Here is a 17,029-nt window from a genome sequence, read left to right as displayed (position 1 = left end):
AATACACATTGTCATGCCAGAGTTTCTAACTTGGATTAAAAGTGCACACTAGGTACTACTCACATTAGCATCTTGTCATGGTGCAGTGGAGCACAAGTATCTCATGCTGGAGTGACAATCTAGAGCAATGAAAAAGAGCTGCAGGTTCCTCAGTGATTTCAAAATTCCTGGACAGGAGATTGCAAAGCAATGGCATTCCTTTCACTCAACCTGTTGGTTTATGAATAAATGCAACACTACTGATATGAATTTGAAGGGATTAAACTATTTTTCCATAAAGTTAAAAAGAAATGTGCTGAAAGCATGGATCTAACTTTGCACTATAGTGGTGCAGGCTGAACTGATTTATATCATCAGGATTGTACTAAAATTGTTTCTTTTCTTTTTCTCTGGAATTTGTTTCTTCCTTTTTGATGTTAAATCATTGATTTTTAGAGAACTATACAGAACATAGTCTTTACACAGGACAGTTTTCAATTAAAATGGTTCTGAGATATAGCACATGCTTCTGAATATGCTCAGAAGTGATTTTTGCTTTAGTTTCCTAGGGAAATGCACTTTACCAGCAGAGCACTGATGGTATGTGTGAAGGTATATTTATCCATCCTTTTCCAATAGCTTTTGAACCATCAGCCAGTTTCAAAAAATTTAACCGAGCACTTCAGGTCTCAGTACATTAAGATCCCATGTGTTTTTTCTTTTAAATAGGCAGCTGAGAGAAAAAGAGGAGAGAGGCTCTATTATTGCCTTTACTAAGGAAAAGGGTGAAACATGAGGTCAGTTCCTCATAGATATCAAAGAATCCACATTGCAAATGATGTTATGAATGACCCTTTGGTTAGAAAAAAGCACAAGGGAAAACTTCCACCTTATTGAACAGCAGGAAATCCAAATTCAAAAAAAGGGGGACTTTATTATTTTCACTGCTCAGAACTATTTTTTAGAGTTGCTTATCCAACTGCTTTATACCTCCAAACCTAGAACAGGTAAATTTTTATAAAAAGATTTGCACCAAAGAAGGAAGTAAGCAGAATACATATATTTATGGTCAACAACAAAATCTTCAAATTTACATTGAAATTGCTGTTTAAAGCTAGAGGTATTCCCATCTGTGAGTATTGAGAGTTTTATCAGCTAGGTTCCTTTATGCTTAAAGTTATGCTTCCTCCCAGTTCTAGTAGCCTGTCAATGTCAAGTTATCAGCGCCTGTTTGACTGCTAAATTCAGCTGGAATCCACATGTTTTCCCATCCACACCTTCCCAAACCCACTTTGGTACTTGTGCTGACATATACCTATAAGATCTTGAGCTTACACAAAAACTTCCTGTCAATCTAATTCTTGAAAAGCATATCTAAAAGAGAGAAGACAATCCCTGTCTTACATTGTATATTACCTTTCTTATATATATTGTCTTTATATAAAGCAAATACCATCATATTTATGTGAGCCTTATTTTATAACAAGAGCAAACTGAGAGGAAGCTAGCTATCGTGCTTTACTCTGCCAGAAATCCAGATCATTTCCCAGATCTGCTAGGACAGGACCCTAAACGCCAGTTAGAGTATCTGTGTACACAGGCCCTGTGAATCTTGAATTCTTGTCACATTACACAACTGCTTTAACACAGTACTTCTGGTCACACACCACTGTGAAGTAGTCAGCAGGACAACTTCCAACCACTCAAAAAGAATGAGCCATGTGTCTCATATCTTGTCTGAATGTCTTTATATCTCTCATACAAAATGGTGGCATCATTAACAGCATTTTTCAAGAAAGAAAGGTGTTCTGCTTATGTTAAGAGTGAAGTAATATGTTTTTTAAGAGAAGGATCCAAGAGATGGGTCCAAGCAAGTAGCAGATGGAGAAGGCTCCTACAGAAGCCTCTGTCATACTATTTATATCGGCATCTTATCTACTTATATACTTATCTACATCATCTTCTGACAAAGACTTACACAAGCAGATCCTTGCTGATGAGGCTGGATGCTGCAGAACTTGATTTCAGAATATGCTACACTGGTGACATAAAATACAAGCACAGAGAAATTGCTGTGCCTGCTGGCTAACATTGACTTTGCTTACTGCTCCCACCTCCTGCTCCAAGCTGGCCACATCCCACACTACCACATCATATTGGCACTACGTCTCCTCTGGGTTCCACTTAGTGTCTGAGTGACTAAAACACACAATTATTTTGTGTGGTTATTTTTCAACTCAAAGTGTTAAGAATAATAGGAATCAGTAGTGCAGGCAATGGGAGTAAAAGGAAGCTAAATATAATGTGTGTTTTGAAGTGAAACCAGAGGTTTCATAGTACTTAGACTATACTCTGCTCAGCGTTGAAAGAAGGGAGGGTGCCACAAGAAGATAGAGAGCTTCATGCAGGTTTCTGGAGGCAGTGTCTGTCCTCCCAAAAGTGTATTGCATGGAGAGACAGTAGGAGAGGTCTAAAATACGTGTGAGAAGGGCAAACAATTAAGCTGTGACCTGAGCAAGGGATGAGTCCCGTTCTCAATCCTGAATTCAAGTGTCACTTAGAAGTACTGATGTGCCTTTAGGTATCCAAACCACAGCTCAGGGAAATATTACCAATAGCACAGCTACTTCAGAATTCTGAAGTCTAAAAGTTAAATGATCTATTACGGCAGTTAAATGCCTTTCTGAACCTAGTCTTCAGTGAGCAATCAGGTTTCAGTTCTCAGCTTCAGCTGGCTTTTCTGTACTTTTATTTTCAAAGAATACAGTCAGGTCTTTTTCTTCCTTCAACAGCAGCTGAATTATCTTTCATGCAAAAAATAATCAAATTTTGCTCTAAGATTCTGATATCTTTGTAAGAACCCAAATATATATCCAGCTTAGAGTGTATGTCGAAAAGCTATGAACTCATGAAATCTGAAGATTATCACAGAAAGTTGATTTTCAAACACCTTCTTGCTGCTGGATGCTATGAAATGCCTTTTGAAAGCCCATTTCTCATTTCCATCTTAAAAAAAAAAAAAAAAAAAGTCAGAGTCTCTTACACCTAAGAAATTTTTTGCAGACCAGCCAAAAAGCAGATATTAATTTCATTCAGAGGTATTTGAAACCTCAAAATCTGCATTTCCTGAGGAGAGCTGCTCAGGAAATGAGCAATGTTTTTTCTGTAAGCAATACTTGTGGATGGGTACAGCTTGATTTTTTTCTTTTTTTGTCTTTTCAAACACATTGCAATTGGCTCTACAATAATTGCAGCAGAGAAATTTGCATAGACTTCAAAGTTTAAAAATAACTGGTTCATACGTAAATCATATAAATCAGTCAGATCATCTTGAATGACAAAACTGGGGAAACTGCTATAAAATCATTAATTATAGCATGCTGTCTCCCTGACTGACTAGGACAGCTTCATTTTGGTGTAAGCATACGTGGAATACAGCACATCAGACAAGTGCCTTTCTGAGCTTTGATTGCACCTAATAGCTTCAGGACATGTTACATTACTGCATTTTGTAACATTTTCTGACAGCTTCAGCTTTACCTAAATGCATGTTTTTGCATACATGCAAAACCACCCAAAAGCAATATTCTTAAGGGCTTCATTACTGAACACTTGTTTTCCCCTTTCAGAAAGTCTAGGAGGAATAATATTTCATCTACAAGACAGATTTTGCAATGGTGAACTTGCAAATATAAATAATTGAGGAGAGAACTTCTTTGGGTAAAAGCCAGGAAATTTTACTCTCTTGTAACACTGCATTTGCGGACTGCTTTATGTATTTGACCTGCTTTTATAACCAAAATCCTTGGCTTTGTCAAGTATATGAATGTAAATATTTCTTTTTCTGATGGAAAAAATCAGAGAAACTGTTTAAACAACTGGTCACCCTTAGAAGGGTCAAATATATTGAGACATAGTTTCTCTTTTACTTATGGGAGATTTCTTACCAAAGTAGCTGGTATACATTGTCTGATGATAAGGTGGGGGTGTTCTTCCAAAGTTATATTGAATGTACCTAAACTCACAGAGTGAGTCTGTACATCATACTTAGGTCCAGATCCTGTCATTTCTTGGCATAAAAATAAAATTTGTCAAATGTGATCAGAATGAATCATTACTGAGACTACATCAGGGAACACACATACTTCCTACGTTTTCTGTGCATCCAAAGGAACTCCTCCCATTTGAAACCATGGAGTCATTCCTAAGCATGAAGACATTGTGGGGGAAACTGCTTGGAGGAACTGATCAATCTAGCCAATTGGCCAAGGAAACATACTCTTTAAAAATGCTGCTACACTCGTATAGCCCACAGTTGGAAGGAGAAGGGGATTATATTTTATTTTTCACAAGCTTTACAAATGCACTAGCAATCAAGTTGCTGTATTAAAAATGGAATTTTCTACTTCCTTCCCATTTGGTGTTCAAGATGAGGATGAGGTATATTCCTGCAATCTCATGTAAATGGTCCATAAGTGTAGAGAATTTTGAAAGGAATCCCTGTATTTAACTCTTGAGTATTAGCTACATCAACCAGCTTCCCACTCAGCAAGCTAATGTGTGTCCAGCAAAGGAATGAGGCAGTGTCTGAGAAAACTGAGGTACTGGCATCCTTAAAATATTTTTTGGATCTCTGTGAAGTCCATCTACCTAATGATAGAAAAATGATTAAGTTTCCCAAGTATAATTTTATTCATAGCCTAATTATCTCAAGAGTTTATGTAGGACTCGGATCAGAGAGTCCTCATGGAGACATTGAGTTGGAAAGGACCTATCAGGATCATTGAGTCCAACTCCTGGCCCTGTACATGGTATCCCCAAGAATCACACCATGTGCCTGAGACCATTGTCATGGACTCTGTCAGGCTGATGCTGCGACCTCAGCCCTGGGGAGTTGTTCCAGTGCCCAGCCAGCCTCTGGGTGAAGAACCTTTTCCCGATATCCAACCTAAACCTCCCCTGACACAACTTCAGGCCATTCCCTCAGTCCTGTCACTGGTCACCACAGAGAAGAGATCAGTGCCTGTCCCTCCTCTTCACCTCATGAGGAAGTTGTGACTGCAATGAGGTTTTCCCTCAGTCTCTGTCAGGGCTGAACAGACCAAATGACCTCAGCCATTCCTCATGAGGCTTCCTCTCCACGCCCTTCACCATCCTTGTGTAATAAAAGGCTTATGTATGTGGCCAGGTCAGAGTTTAAACTTGCATACCTTAGAGTGTCTTGACTAACTTCAGGAAGTATCCCTACATTCTTTTACCAGAAAGGTAATCTGTGGAGAACTCCATGGTACAATTCTAGGGATTCCTGTCCCAAAATCCTCTGCAGTTTAATTCTAGCATTTCTATAAAATATTCTATTTAAAAATAAAAAGAGACATAAGGATTAGTTGTTCATGCTTGTGATTTCAGAAGAGAAGGAAGAAGAAAAACCTTTAATTAAGAATTGTATTCAATGTGTTAGTACTGAGGAAATTTCTCCTAAGCCCAAAACTCATAATTTCTGATCACCCATCATAACAGTGATGTGACCAGGATCAGACTGAGATGTATCACAAAGCACACTATATAGGGCACACAAGATTATTAGAAACCTTTGGATCACACATCCAAAGAGCTTTTTCTTTAATTTCATCTTTAATTAACTTCAGGACAATGACTAAACTTCAGCCCAATCAGTGACTATTTTTTGCTGTATACTTTTGACATTATCTTCTCCACATGTTAAAATTACTCCCTATTGATTTTTTTATTGTTTGTTTTTATTACTGGGGAAAGCAGGTAAAGCTTAGCTGGTAATGATGGTTTTGTTCCTTTTGCTCTTTCTTTTCTTCAAATATCTGCTCACTGTTTGATCCAAGTAATTAAATTTCTTTTTGTCCATATTTTGGCTGTTTTCATGAACATTGCGCTATTGCTGATTTACTTTAATAATCAGGGTATCAAGAAAGTTCTTTTCAGTAGATTTCAACTGAAATTATGTCTGTATGTATCCAATTAGAACTACATAGAAATATTCACAAGATTTTGAATGCTCTATTGAAGTACTTCTTATTGCTTCAGACTGGCTCATCGAAGCTAAGAGCTCAGTTCACTGCTTTTATAGCACAATCTGATATAAAAATGGAAGTACTTAATCAGCCATACTCAGTTGGGAATTTATGTTGTAGAAGGTCAATTTGGGAATATTTGCTTATATCAACCAAAAGTACTATATCTTTGTACTAGTGGCTGTGACTTTGTGCTTGAATTATATCAAACTAAAAATAAAAAGAACTACATCCCTTTAAGCAGCTCCAAGATTACCACAAACCTGGGATAGTATATCTCATTAATATGATGAAACAAAACATGATAATTTTTAATTTTAATATATTCATATCCCATAAAATATTTTTCTAGCAAATTATAATGCATCATCCAAGATGTTCATGAAATATTTAGAAAAGAATTTTGGGCAATATAGTTGAACCCTAGATAAGTTTGATAATGTAACAAAAAAAGGGACGCATTTACTATCTGATAACAAACTGTGCAGCACTAAGAAAGAAGAGGAAACTTTAGCCATTGTTCTTGCCCAACTGAGATGTCTTTTTCTAGTATCCATGACTTTGAAATAATGAGAAACATGGCAACTACCTTTCTTTCTAATGCCTACTAAAATTTGAGGCATTTTTCTTACTTATTTCGTCATCTCAATTGTCTTCCAGTATATGCATAATTCTGGAAGGTGTACTAATATTGCCCCTCTATTTAGCAGATGAGAAACCGGAAAATACTACAAGCCATTTATAAAGGAAATTAGGTATATAAATCCCTAAAAGTTAAGCATCAGGATTTTTGAACACTGCCTATGGACATCACTCATATCTGCAATTTGCCTAAGTTATCACAACATGTAATTGTGAAAGTGGCCATGTGAAAATAATGACTCAAAGTCTCTAAGAGATTACAGCAGGAGGTTGTGCATCAAATAATAAATAACTGTTGGAAAGCTGAATTCGAAAATTTCACAGTTTCCCTACAGAAGTCAAGAGCAAAAAAAAGACAAGGACAAAATGTTTAGATGTTTAGTGGGGTGAGATGAAGCTCTATTTACAGAGGAAAAGAATAGCCTCTCCTATTTTTAGGAAACTAGGAAAATTACTTATCAGATGATCTGAATAGAGAAAATCTAAATTTAGAAAACCACTTGAAAAGTGGCAATCACAAGATATTTTGTGTAAAGCTTATTTTGTAATCTCTTGATTCACTTCTGAATGACACTTGAAAGAATATTTTTTTTTACAAAATAAAATGTTTGAACACACAGATATAAATATTAAAATGTTCTTAAATCCTGTTTTACCTGTCAGAAACATAATTAAATTCAAACAAACTGAGTGGAAATGAAAATTTATTTGACTTCAAATCATGCAAGCTGAGAAAATACTCCAGTATACGAGGATTTACATCCCATGAGATATCACTGAGCTGAAAAATCTGCCCTACAAATTTTGTGGAAGAATATTTATCTTTCTCATCTGTTTTTAGAGTAATCCCACAATAAACAGAATCTGAGGTACGGATTCCATCTGTTACTTTTCTAGCACTTCAAGGACTAACGCTAATGTGAAGAATCTCTGAAATAATTTTTTCCATCCACTCCCAGAAGATGAAAAGTTTTCTATTACACAGAAACAAAGAAGGAATGTCACAGCTGTTAGGCTTTCAAACCTCACCATTTTATCTGGCACGTAAACTTTCAGACACTCTCTTAATAAAAAGTAGCTACTCTGCTTTCTTCCCAGAGACAAATCTAACCTGCCTATCACTTAAAAGGGTGTGTGCTCATTTCTTTGAGCCTTGTACTCCCTGTGAGAAAAAAACAAGCTGATGTAGAGAAGTGGGTTTGGTATTACCCGGGTACAAATCATAAATAGAAAGGGGAGTCCTTGATAATCTGGAAATCAAACCCCCAGATAAGCAGAAGGAAAAACTCTGAGAGAAAGAGAACTGCCACAGCAGTAGCTAATGATCAAATAGTGCACTTAGACGTTTTGTGCAGCAGCACCTGGAAAAGAAAGTGATGTGAAGAATGGTTAAAGTCAGTCCTACTTGCAACACCCACGAAGTTTGAAATGCAGACTATGTACCTGAGAGCATTCTTGCTGATTGCCTATGATTCACCAAGCAAACCAAAAAAGCACCGGAGAAGAAAAGCAGTTCTCTCAGAGAGCGAGAGCAGCAAAACTGCTCTGATCACTCACAAGTACTCACAAGTACCTCTCCTTCACGGTGTACTGATGTGTGAATTGTTTCACTGACTTAGAAAGGGCATGAATCAGAGTGGTGGAAAGGGCTGTGGGATGTCTGATTTGTGCGGTGTCAGCACCAACACACTCATGAGAAAGAAATAAATGCATACATAATATTGGCTGTCTTGGTTGATGATAAGTTATGCAATAATTCGAGGTGACAAGTGACAACAGATTGACCCAGCTTGTTCCTGCTCCTCTAAGAAATCTGGAGTCAAGATGAAAAAAGATACTTTGAAGTTTATAGTAAGGTGGTCACTAAATGTGATGATTATCTGAATTACTTGACAATGACAATCTCCTACAAACAGCAGGTAAGGATATGTAGATTCCTTCCAGCTGTTTTGACATGTAACTGATTAATTTTTTGGGCTGCATAGTCACTGTGACAAACTGAGCAGATTAGTATTAAAAGGAAGGTATTTTTGCTAGAGAAAGAAATAAAATTGTAGGAGTAATGAAGCAGGAAAGTCCAAGTTTGATGGCTTTGCCTACTTGTTAAGCCTCATAATATTCCTATATTGAACATTTTTCAGGTAAATTCAAATGGTAAAATTTCATTAGTAGCCCCTGGCTGTTGGGAAAAAAGGCTAAGGAATATCCATAGAAATCAAACAAGACTTTTCAAGTCGCTTATGTTCTTGGTCCTTTTCAATGAAAATCAAAAGACCAAATAAAAAGTGCTGGGTTTTGAAACAAAACATTCACTCTGATTATTCGCAATAAACTGGCGACACCATGTCAGAGACAGGTGAGATACAAAACACAATTATCAAGGCACTGAGGAATGTAAAGCCTGCTTTAAAGAGGGATTGTTTTTTGATGACCCTGCAGCCCAGTTGTTGTGGTTTTGGTTTCCTTATTCGAGAGATAAGATTTTGGGAGAAAAAGGAAAAAGCGGGCTCAACTTAGAAGCAAATACAGGTAGATTTTATTAACATACAGTGAGAGAAGAAAATAAGGAAAAAAAAACCAACCCACAAATTAATTTCTAAAACCAAGCCTTTCTCTCACTACAAACTGTTCATTTTCTATAAACAATATAAAGAGGCAAAACTCAGACTTCCAGGTCAGCACCACGTATAAAACAGTCTTTCATTCAGTCTTTGAGAGAGAGAAGTCACTCCTGTGTTTTGGTAACTTTCACACAAAAGCAGCCTGCCCAGAGAATCTGCATCTGTGGAACTTCCCATATCGTGTAGCCTTTCCCACTACTACCTATGGGCCATGTATTTCATAAATTGGGGTGGTACCGTTTAAAAATGAGCTGTTCCAAAAAAAACAAAGGATCTTTTTCAACTCAGGGAATAGAGATGGTCTTCTCACTTTTTCACTGGCAGAGGGCTTCTTCTCATCTCTCTCTGTTCAACCTCTCATGAGGGCACAAAAATGTTCACTCAGTCCATCACAGATACTTTTGCTCACATCCACAAATCATGTCCCAAATTTAACTCGTCCTGTTACCAAAATCCATAGGAGATTTTCGGCCTAGAACCAAGGCAACTTGTCATCTCTACCACTTAAAAGTCACTCTTCTTTTACTGACTTTGAGATCTCCATATTGTTCCTTTACATGTCTCCAATTAGACCTTTTCTTTCATCTCCGAGAAGAGGTAGAGTTTTAAAGTCTTGATCTGTCTCAAGAAAGAGGTAGAGCCTGCCCAGACCTGCAGCGGTCAGGTGATCTCTGCTGCAGCAGCTGCAAATGTCTCAAAAGCCACTCAGGTGGGAGGAAGGCTGATGGATACTCTGTTTTTCCACCCCTCCATCTGATGGCATGAGCTGCTCCAGTTGCTCTCTAAGGCCCAGCGTAGAGTGGAGGGAAGGGGGAATTCCTTCCTCCCCCGGGCCAGGGGTGCCGGCAGCCAGGGGGGCCCAGGGCACGGTCCTGCCACAACCCACCCTGATCCCTGCCGCGGCCCCAGACACGGCCGGCCCTGCCGGACTGCCGCCCTGTCTCCTTTGGGACAGCGGCTCCGGGAATCCCGGACACCCTGCCGGACTGCAGCCCTGTCTCCTTTGGGACAGCGGCTCCGGGAATCCCGGACACCCTGCCGGACTGCCGCCCTGTCTGCTCTGGACAGCGGCTCCGGGAATCCCGGACACCCTGCCGGACTGCAGCCCTGTCTGCTCTGGGACAGCGGCTCCAGAGACCCGGACACCCTGCCGGACTGCCGCCCTGTCTGCTCTGGGACAGCGGCTCCGGGAATCCCGGACACCCTGCCGGACTGCCGCCCTGTCTGCTCTGGGACAGCGGCTCCGGGAATCCCGGACACCCTGCCGGACTGCCGCCCTGTCTGCTCTGGGACAGCGGCTCCAGAGACCCGGACACCCTGCGGGACTGCAGCCCTGTCTGCTCTGGGACAGGGGCTCCGGGAATCCCGGACACCCTGCCGGACTGCAGCCCTGTCTGCTCTGGGACAGCGGCTCCGGGAATCCCGGACACCCTGCGGGACTGCAGCCCTGTCTCCTTTGGGACACCGGCTCCAGAGTCCCGGACACCCTGCCGGACTGCCGCCCTGTCTGCTCTGGGACACCGGCTCCAGAGTCCCAGCCGGCCCCACCACCCTGGGGGCAGCCAGGGCCTAAACCGGGCTCCCCTCAGCCAGGGCACGTGTTACCTGCTCACGGGACGAGGAGAAAAGAGGAAGTCTTCAACTCAGCTTCAACTTTTATATGGGTATTACCAAAAGTCGCCTTCCATTTTCTGAATGGCCAGAACAGCATGGGAAATTCAGAACCTGCCCATTCCCCCATAGGTTCCTGTCCTTTCTATAGAGTTCCAAGGTCCTAGCAGAGAGATACTGTTTCAAGCCATGACACCAGTACAAAGCAAGATGTTAATTTTGACGCAATAGAATAGAATATTTTGCTTATTCTCCTTTTTAATGTCACGATGTGAATTAAGCACAAGATCAACCACAACAGACAGGACAGTAAAACAAATTCTGTATGAATTATATGCAAGTACAGAGATTGAAAGGAAATATATTTAACTATTTCATTGAGTTCTAAAGGGAAGAAAGATGTCAGATCTTTCAGATATCCCAGCAAGGATCTAGTCAGATACATTGCTGGGTTCCAACAATCAACCACAAGGTCTTGGTAAAATATTCAGTATAGCACAGAAGCAGAGTGATACTTTAAAAATAGTTTATCATCTATTTATAGGATCCATAAATTCCCACCGCATTACATGGACCCAAGTCATGTGAGATCACCCTACAGCTCCATGTTAACATTTCCTCCATTATGATCTTTCAAATACTCTTGTTAGGTTTTCAGAGAGCTACTTGTAAATGTAAGTATCATAAATGAAATATTTAACAGATGCTCAAGTACACCTTGGGATGATGACTATGGTCTGGAATGACCTGTTTATGGGATGTGTGCCCACATTTCTGCTGAGTATTGCACTTGCAGTTTTTAGAACTGCATAGCTGAGAGTAAGTATTCATTCTTTTCTTTTCTTTTCTTTTCTTTTCTTTTCTTTTCTTTTCTTTTCTTTTCTTTTCTTTTCTTTTCTTTTCTTTTCTTTTCTTTTCTTTTCTTTTCTTTTCTTTTCTTTTCTTTTCTTTTCTTTTCTTTCCCTTTTAATCCCTTCCTCATAACTCCTTACCTATAGACACAGAACATAAAAACAGAGGGATCCTCACTAGTGTCTGTGTGTCCTACTTCCAAGACGCTACAAGAGAAACATAGGGAGGTGATTAAAACAAGAATACTTAGGGGAATTAATGTTTCTATGAACAAGGATTCCTCTCAGCATTTTGTCTCTGAGTTGTACACTAAAGAAAATCATGGTCCAAAGTATTAGCACTGGAAGACTATATGATATGAAGTCAAGGATATAATTTCCCAGAGAATGCTTTACTTATTAAAACAAACTCGTCACATGTAAAAGAGTCAATTTTCTTCCTTCTTCACACTCAGATCCCCATAAACATGAGAAAATCTGAAAAATCTAAAATTATAAACAGTCTTTTCCCTGATAGAAGGGTGAACTGCAGCAGCAAATTGCCTTTATGACACCTAGTATTATAATGCTATACTTTAGGCGCTGTAATTTTTAAGAATTAATTCCAATGGAAAGGATGTTGTAGCATTGATATGAAAGAAGCAAGTGCCAAATAAAAGACAATTTGTCGAGTGTAAGCTGGTTATTTGTTCACGCCTGCAGGAAGCAGATCGAACCTGATCTATTAAAATGTATCTGACAATCAGATTTACTTTTTCTTTCATTTAGAGATAGACTGTATGTGAAATTTCCTATTAAATCTTCACTTAACTTACCATGAATTTTAGATTGATGTACAATCCAGAAATAGTGTCAACAACCATATGGAAATATTTTTAATATCTTGTTCCTCATAAATTCTCAGCAGGTAAGATGCTATTCAGATTATTTTTTGTTTACCCAAAACTGAGCAAAAAATTAATTTTGAGCAGGGCTGACTAGTATCTAAGACACTGCAGATCTATAAATGAGAAAAAGAAAAGAAGATATTAAGGAAGTAAACAATATAGTCTAATATTATTTTCTTTTGCTCAGAATTTTTGCTAGAGTAATTTAAACCCCAACAATTTCAGTTATCTCTATGAACTACTGTAATTGTATTGATTTACAGTTCTTACTTTCTCAAGTGAAGAAATCAGTCTTTTATGTGTTATCTTTTAGAGCTGTCAACAGCCCTTGAAAGTGCTGATCCTATATCATCCTCAGTGGGCAGAAGTGCTCTGCAGTATGCACTGAAGCCCCTGTCCCTGATGCACACTTCCCAGCTGTTGGCCAAGATCAAATGCATCATCTTTTCTTATCACTTTATTGTCTGATACATCCTCAGCTTAAAGATTTTACATTAAATGGATTTGGAAAGCATGGGAAGGAGTAATCATCTCCTCCATCCACTCCATACAACTCAAAAGTGCAGTGCTTGCAGCTATTGTGGTCACATTGTGACTGCGTGTCAGGATGTGATATCTGTGCATAAAACCACCCTGTATGCTTTTGTCTTTTTTTTAGGTGGACTCTGCATCTGTCATGCTTCTACAGATCTGGTGATGCAGTCAATGGCCTCAATACCACTGCTTGACTGACGGCCAGCAGCTACAGCTATGCTCTCCATGGACAGCTCCTGAAATCTCAGTCCGAGTCACAGTGCATATTGTGATTGCCCTTGTCCCTGCTAGTGTCATTCTCCCCAGCTGACTGTCACAGCCTTTCTAAAAAAAAATAGGGCAGTCTTGATTGTACTGTTGACTGCACTGGTCCTTAACACACTTGCAACTAGACCAAGGAAAGGATTTTTGTACTTCTCCCTCAGCACACCAAGTTCTCCTTTAAGCAAATGAAAGAAGTGTACAGCTTGTGAAATAAGATGTCAGTCCTTGCTGGATGAAAAAGAAACCAAAAAACCATTCATCATGAACCTCAAAAGACCACACAGATTGGATTGAATGACAATTTGACCCATGTCTCTAAGTGAAAAATGACTGAAGTTATTGCTGGCTAGGTCAGAAAATCCAGTAAAAGGAAAATATATATAATGCTTTTTAATGGCTACTTGGCAGTAAATTTGTATTTAAGCTATTCCATTGCCATTTGTCTTTATTTGATTAAGCCACCTGATTTATAAAACATGCTGGAATACAATTTATGTAGAACAATATAATCCACCTAGTGGTCTGGTTTCCAGAACCACAAGGATAAACATTCTCAAACCATAAAGGCACTCTCAGTGCCAGGTACCCATTTATAATGCCTGCAGAATGATGTCTCATCCTTAGCATCTCCGGTATGGATGAGCTGTCAGCTGCTCTACCTCAACCTTTTTCCAAACCTTTTAAAAGTAAGAAAAGTCTGTTGTGTCCAAAACACAAAGGTGTTTCACAAGATGGGAAAGGTGTCCTCTGTGCAGCAATATTATTCACCTTGAGTGAAGAAAACAACAGGAATACCACTGTGAATGTAGCACTGCTTCAAAAACACAGTTTTGGCAAGTAATGTTGGAACAAAAATGTACAAAATAATGTTGCAGAAATACTCCTTTATACAAGATGACTCCAGGAAGTGGGTTCTTTACTATAATGAGCCCTTCGCAACCCATCTATCTCGTTCCCATTCCTGTATCTTGTTCTACCTATAAGACTCCTAAGGCTATGTGGGCACTCTTAAAAATAGTGAGATCAGTGACATTGCTGCTGCTATAGATGGAAAAAAAAAACTACTGGGCACCTGTTATGATGAGAAAAAGTTAAATAAATGAAAAAAAAAATTACAAAAGAAAACACACTTAGCCAAGTCTGAAATCCTGAAGCACAGGAATCAGCCTCTCTTCCCACTCCTCTCTCTCACCCTACACTTGTCAAAGGGCACTGAAAGACAAGCTGTACCGGAAATAATTTCACTATAGTTGGATTTTTAATTCAGAGAAAAAGCATTAACAAAATGCTTTACATATTATCATTCCCAGACAAAGGTATATATTCCCTCTGTAGTAGTTGAAAATGTGACAATTTTAACACTATTACTTATGGACATAGGTGCACAAGAGAGAAAAGAAATTTTTTCAATATTATGGGTTTTACCATAATGATCTTGCTATATTATCATTTAATGACTAATCACATAATACTGAATGAGCAAGCAAACCCCTCATGCACTGCATTTTATTTGTTTATTTTTTGAATGCTTAAATACCAAGTGACAACTAGAGATGGTTATTAAAGGAAGCTATTTAATTACTTACTCATCTAATAAGCTGATTTTTCTCTTTCTCTCTCATAGAGGTTTTAAAATGAGAATAATGTTCCAAGGAGAAAAGTCCACAATATGAGCTAAGTAAGAGTCAGATATCTTACTTATAATACAGTACAGTCTTGCAGAGCTGGGTTTGTTTCATTACCTGTTTATCTTTTATGCTCTGTAAGTGATACAGTTTTATTTTCTTTTATTTAAAAAGAAAAAAGTACAATATACAAAACAAAAAAGGAGTTGTGGAGATGAGGCTTTCTTAAATAAGGTCAGATACAATAAAAATCACATTAAACTCTGCAGATTGATTTTACTCATTGCTTTGATCAAAACTGGAAAAGTTTATTTTGCTCCCTTTATCTGATTAATTGGAATCGCCATCTGGTCAAGAGGGAGGATTGTCCTGCTACATTGCACTGCTGCAGCCTCACTTTGACTCCTGTGTGCAGCATTGGGCAACACAAAATAAGAAAGGTATAAGCTATTAGAGAATATCCAGAGGATGGTGAAGGGCCTGGAGAGGAAACTGTATGAGGAGTGGCTGAGGTCACTTGGTCTGTTCAGCCGGGAGGAGACTGAGGGGACACCTGATTACAGTCACAACTTCCTCATGAGGGGAAGAGGAGGGACAGGCACTGATCTCTTCTCTGTGATGACCAGTGACAGGACTGAGGGAATGAAGCTGTGTCAGGGGAGGTTTAGGTTGGAAATCAGGAAAAGGTTCTTTACCCAGAGGCTGGGCACATGGAACGGGCTCCCCAGGGCAGTGGTATCAGCACCAGCCTGACAGAGTCTAAGAAGTATTTTGGACAATGCTCTCAGGCACATCTTGTGATTCCAGGGGTGGTCCTAGGAGAGACCAAGAGCTGGATGTGGTGCTCCTGTGAGTCATTTTCAGCTCAATGTATTCCATTATTCTTAATTTCTCAACAACTTTTTATTAAACTTTCTTGCTCTGAGCTGAGATTTTTTCCTCAAAAAATTACTATTTATTTAAGATCTTTGCTCTGAGCAAGACTGTTTTCACTGGATTATACAAGCACAGAAGTAGTTACTTCCATGTCCTAAAAATGACAAACATAATCCTGCATTTAAAATGTGAATTCTGCCCATTTTTACATGCTGCTTTTCAAACAGTAGCATTACAACGACAACCAGTTGTATTTTCATGGCTCATAAGGTTAGAAAAAATGTATGAGAGTCCAGCTATTAACACAGAACCACTGCAATTATTTTCTCAATTGTTGAGTCTTCAAATCTGTGAAATTTGATAAAAATGTGGGGCTTGGCCCACAAGACAAACCTGAATTAGTTGCAAGTTTTTATTAGTCACAAATTTGCCACATGGATCTGATTCAGAATCAAGAGAATCAAATATCAAATATTTGATATTGATAATTGATAATATTATAAAATAGGGAAACAATGCAATTTTGACTGTTCAGTGAATGTTCCTGATATTTTGTAGGTGCTTGAGCTTTCCCATATAGATTTCTACAGCAAAGCCCTTGCTGTTGTATCTCAAGTCCCAATACTTATCAGCTTCTTCTAGGTCTCAGTTAAGTTACTTCTTTTAGCATGAACAGTAAGTTCGGTCTATTTCTAGAGAGTAAAAGAAAGTATTTTATATCACTCATGAAGAAAAGGAAAAATATTCAAACGATTTTTTAAAATCAAATCTAGAAAAATTTCAGTTTCACAGTCTTCAGAGGCTTCTGTACCCAGAATTATTTGAAATCACAGACTGTCCTAAATGGAAGAATGAAAACGTTGGGAAAATGACAGCATGTGGAGTACAATAAATGAAAATTTTGTGGCGTGCTTATATTCATTCCCTACTTATTTATGGGCACAAAAGAAAAGTGGAGTTGGAGCTGCAGACATCAAAATCAAGTGCTGTCTATTCTGGGAACCATTTATTGTATAAGTAAAAGTATAATTAAATAATGACTTCATTCCAGCAGGATCCCATGATGAGAATCAATAGGCAGGCCACTGATCT

The 17,029-nt window shown here is 38.7% G+C and overlaps 1 protein-coding gene across 1 annotated transcript in view; it reads right to left on the bottom strand.

Moving 5' to 3' along the window:
* The window catches only part of GPC6 (glypican 6), a 742,847-nt gene that overhangs the window by 209,770 nt on the left and 516,048 nt on the right, over window positions 1–17,029 (bottom strand). The gene's annotated exons all lie outside the window — the stretch shown is intronic.

The sequence above is a fragment of the Sylvia atricapilla genome, chromosome 2, assembly GCF_009819655.1.
Source record: "Sylvia atricapilla isolate bSylAtr1 chromosome 2, bSylAtr1.pri, whole genome shotgun sequence".
NCBI lineage: Eukaryota > Metazoa > Chordata > Aves > Passeriformes > Sylviidae > Sylvia > Sylvia atricapilla.
Note: the sequence above shows the minus strand (reverse complement) of the source record. Positions and strands in the feature narration are given on the sequence as shown.